Genomic DNA, 6,000 nt, shown 5'->3' on the forward strand with positions numbered 1-6,000 from the left:
AACTGCATGTTATAATATGCACAGATAGTGATATAAAAATCCAGTATAAAACCGTTTAAAAACTTACTTAGAAGCTCCCAATTTAACTCTGTTGAAAGGGTTTGCTGGAACACCGATTGAAAGTAGACTTGTGCGTTTCGTTTCGGCCGAATTTTGGCCGATTCAGAGATTCGAATGCATATGAATTTCCGAATAGGCACGATAACTAAAATCCCAAAAAATACCGAAAATGAATAAATCAGTTTTAGAATTTTCAGATCCATTCTTTATTCATATTCGGAATTTTTAATTGTTCTAATCTAAACCGCAGTTCCCGACATCGCTGACACTAACTAAATCACTAAATAATCCTATTAACCCCTAAACCTCCATTCCCCGACATCTCTGACACTAACTAAACCTATTAACCCCTAAAGTGCCATTCCCAAACATCGCCAAAACTAACTAAACCTATTAACCCCTAAACCGCAGTTTCCAAACATCGCAGACACTAACTAAACCTATTAACCCCTAAACCACAGTTCCCAAACATCGCCGACACTAAACCTATTAACCCCTAAACCGCCATACACCCACATCGCCAACACTAACTAAACCTATTAACGTCTAAACCGCCGGCAGGTTGATCACTGTGGTAACTTTTATTTCTTTCATACAGATGGTGAGAGTCCGCAATCAATTACTCTTCCCTACCACTTAGGAGAAGACCAAGATTCCAAGACCCCAAGAGTTCTAAAAAAAAAAAACTTGCACCTCCTATTGCTCAAGTGTAAAGGCTGTGACACACTGCAAGCGATGTGGCGTGAGGCGAAGCAGTTGCTTCGCTTCGCATCGCTTCTGAAGTTGATATTTCATCTCTGAGCGCTCAGCTATGTGACCTGACGCAGCAGAGGGCTCAGAGATGAAAAGGCGGGACACACTGAGCATGCACAGCCGCATCTACACGCTGCACGCCTCTCTGCTTGAGGTGTCACAGCCTTTAGGGGAGGCCACACAAAATAACTGCAACTTTAGTTTATAGAAGCTGTTTCTTTCATGTAATTAGCAAGAGTCCATGAGCTAGTGACGTATGGGATATACATTCCTACCAGGAGGGGCAAAGTTTCCCAAACCTCAAAATGCCTATAAATACACCCCTCACCACACCCACAATTCAGTTTTACAAACTTTGCCTCCGATGGAGGTGGTGAAGTAAGTTTGTGCTAGATTCTACGTTGATATGCGCTCCGCAGCAAGTTGGAGCCCGGTTTTCCTCTCAGCGTGCAGTGAATGTCAGAGGGATGTGAGGAGAGTATTGCCTATTTGAATGCAGTGATCTCCTTCTACGGGATCTATTTCATAGGTTCTCTGTTATCGGTCGTAGAGATTCATCTCTTACCTCCCTTTTCAGATCGACGATATACTCTTATATATACCATTACCTCTGCTGATTCTCGTTTCAGTACTGGTTTGGCTATCTGCTATATGTAGATGAGTGTCCTGGGGTAAGTAAGTCTTATTTTCTGTGACACTCCAAGCTATGGTTGGGCACTTTGTTTATAAAGTTCTAAATATATGTATTCAAACATTTATTTGCCTTGACTCAGAATGTTCAACTTTCCTTATTTTCAGACAGTCAGTTTCATATTTGGGATAATGCATTTTAATTTAACATTTTTCTTACCTTAAAATTTGACTTTTTCCCTGTGGGCTGTTAGGCTCGCGGGAGCTGAAAATGCTTCATTTTATTGCGTAATTCTTGGCGCGGACTTTTTTGGCGCAAAAATTCTATTTCCGTTTCCGGCGTCATACGTGTCGCCGGAAGTTGCGTCATTTTTTTTACGTTATTTTGCGCCAAAAATGTCGGCGTTCCGGATGTGGCGTCATTTTTTGCGCCAAAAAGCATTTAGGCGCCAAATAATGTGGGCGTCTTATTTGGCGCGAAAAAATATGGGCGTCGCTTTTGTCTCCACATTATTTAAGTCTCATTTTTTATTGCTTCTGGTTGCTAGAAGCTTGTTCTTTGGCATTTTTTCCCATTCCTGAAACTGTCATTTAAGGAATTTGATCAATTTTGCTTTATATATATGTTGTTTTTTCTCTTACATATTGCAAGATGTCTCACGTTGCATCTGAGTCAGAAGATACTACAGGAAAATCGCTGTCAAGTGCTGAATCTACCAAAGCTAAGTGTATCTGCTGTAAACTTTTGGTAGCTATTCCTCCAGCTGTTGTTTGTATTGATTGTCATGACAAACTTGTTAAAGCAGATAATATTTCCTTTAGTAAAGTACCATTGCCTGTTGCAGTTCCTTCAACATCTAAGGTGCAGAATGTTCCTGATAATATAAGAGATTTTGTTTCTGAATCCATAAAGAAGGCTATGTCTGTTATTTCTCCTTCTAGTAAACATAAAAAATCTTTTAAAACTTCTCTCCCTACAGATGAATTTTTAAATGAACATCATCATTCTGATTCTGATGATTCCTCTGGTTCAGAGGATTCTGTCTCAGAGGTTGATGCTGATAAATCTTCATATTTATTTAAAATGGAATTTATTCGTTCTTTACTTAAAGAAGTACTAATTGCTTTAGAAATAGAGGATTCTGGTCCTCTTGATACTAATTCTAAACGTTTAGATAAGGTATTTAAAGCTCCTGTGGTTATTCCAGAAGTTTTTCCTGTTCCTAATGCTATTTCTGCAGTAATTTTGGGTAATTCATTTACTCCTTCTAAATGTTTTAAGCAATTATATCCTGTGCCGTCTGACAGATTAGAATTTTGGGACAAGATCCCTAAAGTTGATGGGGCTATTTCTGCCCTTGCTAAACGTACTACTATTCCTACGTTAGATGGTACTTCGTTTAAGGATCCTCTAGATAGGAAAATTGAATCCTTTCTAAGAAAAGCTTATCTGTGTTCAGGTAATCTTCTTAGACCTGCTATATCTTTGGCTGATGTTGCTGCAGCTTCAACTTTTTGGTTGGAAACTTTAGCGCAACAAGTAACACATCGTGATTCTCATGATATTATTATTCTTCTTCAGCATGCTAATAATTTTATCTGTGATGCCATTTTTGATATTATCAGAGTTGATGTCAGGTTTATGTCTCTAGCTATTTTAGCTAGAAGAGCTTTATGGCTTAAAACTTGAAATGCTGATATGGCTTCTAAATCAACTTTACTTTCCATTTCTTTCCAGGGTAACAAATTATTTGGTTCTCAGTTGGATTCCATTATTTCAACTGTTACTGGTGGGAAAGGAACTTTTTTACCACAGGATAAAAAATCTAAAGGTAAAAACAGGGCTAATAATCGTTTTCGTTCCTTTCGTTTCAACAAAGAACAAAAGCCTGATCCTTCATCCTCAGGAGCAGTTTCAGTTTGGAGACCATCTCCAGTCTGGAATAAATCCAAGCCAGCTAGAAAGGCAAAGCCTGCTTCTAAGTCCACATGAAGGTGCGGCCCTCATTCCAGCTCAGCTGGTAGGGGGCAGGTTACGTTTTTTCAAGGAAATTTGGATCAATTCTGTTCACAATCTTTGGATTCAGAGCATTGTTTCAGAAGGGTACAGAATTGGTTTCAAGTTGAGACCTCCTGCAAAGAGATTTTTTCTTTCCCGTGTCCCAGTAAATTCAGTTCAGCATTTCTGAAATGTGTTTCAGATCTAGAGTTGACTGGAGTAATTATGCCAGTTCCAGTTCCGGAACAGGGGATGGGGTTTTATTCAAATCTCTTCATTGTACCAAAGAAGGAGAATTCTTTCAGACCAGTTCTGGATCTAAAAATATTGAATCGTTATGTAAGGATACCAACGTTCAAGATGGTAACTGTAAGGACTATCTTACCTTTTGTTCAGCAAGGGAATTATATGTCCACAATAGATTTACAGGATGCATATCTGCATATTCCGATTCATCCAGATCATTATCAGTTCCTGAGATTCTCGTTTCTGGACAAGCATTACCAGTTTGTGGCTCTGCCGTTTGGCCTAGCTACAGCTCCAAGAATTTTTACAAAGGTTCTCGGTGCCCTGCTGTCTGTAATCAGAGAACAGGGTATTGTGGTATTTCCTTATTTGGACGATATCTTGGTACTTGCTCAGTCTTTACATTTAGCAGAATCTCATACGAATCGACTTGTGTTGTTTCTTCAAGATCATGGTTGGAGGATCAATTTACCAAAAAGTTCTTTGATTCCTCAGACAAGGGTAACCTTTCTGGGTTTCCAGATGGATTCAGTGTCCATGACTCTGTCTTTAACAGACAAGAGACGTCTAAAGTTGATTGCAGCTTGTCGAAACCTTCAGTCACAATCATTCCCTTCGGTAGCCTTATGCATGGAATTTCTAGGTCTTATGACTGCTGCATCGGACGCGATCCCCTTTGCTCGTTTTCACATGCGACCTCTTCAGCTCTGTATGCTGAAGCAATGGTGCAAGGATTACACGAAGATATCTCAATTAATATCTTTAAAACCGATTGTTCGACACTCTCTAACATGGTGGACAGATCACCATCGTTTAATTCAGGGGGCTTCTTTTGTGCTTCCGACCTGGACTGTAATTTCAACAGATGCAAGTCTCACAGGTTGGGGAGCTGTGTGGGGATCTCTGACGGCACAAGGAGTTTGGGAATCTCAGGAGGTGAGATTACCGATCAATATTTTGGAACTCCGTGCAATTTTCAGAGCTCTTCAGTTTTGGCCTCTTCTGAAGAGAGAATCGTTCATTTGTTTTCAGACAGACAATGTCACAACTGTGGCATACATCAATCATCAAGGAGGGACTCACAGTCCTCTGGCTATGAAAGAAGTATCTCGAATTTTGGTTTGGGCGGAATCCAGCTCCTGTCTAATCTCTGCGGTTCATATCCCAGGTGTAGACAATTGGGAAGCGGATTATCTCAGTCGCCAAACGTTGCATCCGGGCGAATGGTCTCTTCACCCAGAGGTATTTCTTCAGATTGTTCAAATGTGGGAACTTCCAGAAATAGATCTGATGGCGTCCCATCTAAACAAGAAACTTCCCAGGTATCTGTCCAGATCCCGGGATCCTCAGGCGGAGGCAGTGGATGCATTATCACTTCCTTGGAAGTATCATCCTGCCTATATCTTTCCGCCTCTAGTTCTTCTTCCAAGAGTAATCTCCAAGATTCTGAAGGAATGCTCGTTTGTTCTGCTGGTAGCTCCGGCATGGCCTCACAGGTTTTGGTATGCGGATCTTGTCCGGATGGCCTCTTGCCGACCGTGGACTCTTCCGTTAAGACCAGACCTTCTGTCACAAGGTCCTTTTTTCCATCAGGATCTGAAATCCTTAAATTTAAAGGTATGGAGATTGAATGCTTGATTCTTGGTCAAAGAGGTTTCTCTGACTCTGTGATTAATACTATGTTACAGGCTCGTAAATCTGTATCTCGAGAGATATATTATAGAGTCTGGAAGACTTATATTTCTTGGTGTCTTTCTCATCATTTTTCCTGGCATTCTTTTAGAATACCGAGAATTTTACAGTTTCTTCAGGATGGTTTAGATAAGGGTTTGTCCGCAAGTTCTTTGAAAGGACAAATCTCTGCTCTTTCTGTTCTTTTTCACAGAAAGATTGCTTTGGTTCGTATAAAACCTGTCATTAAGTCAATTTCTCCTCCTTGGAGTTTGAATTTGGTTCTGGGAGCTCTTCAAGCTCCTCCGTTTGAACCTATGCATTCATTGGACATTAAATTACTTTCTTGGAAAGTTTTGTTCCTTTTGGCCATCTCTTCTGCCAGAAGAGTTTCTGAATTATCTGCTCTTTCTTGTGAGTCTCCTTTTCTGATTTTTCATCAGGATAAGGCGGTGTTGCGAACTTCTTTTGAATTTTTACCTAAAGTTGTGAATTCCAACAACATTAGTAGAGAAATTGTAGTTCCTTCATTATGTCCTAATCCTAAGAATTCTAAGGAGAAATCGTTGCATTCTTTGGATGTTGTTAGAGCTTTGAAATATTATGTTGAAGCTACGAAATCTTTTCGTAAGACTTCTAGT

This window comes from Bombina bombina, chromosome 1, assembly GCF_027579735.1.
Source record: "Bombina bombina isolate aBomBom1 chromosome 1, aBomBom1.pri, whole genome shotgun sequence".
Lineage (NCBI taxonomy): Eukaryota > Metazoa > Chordata > Amphibia > Anura > Bombinatoridae > Bombina > Bombina bombina.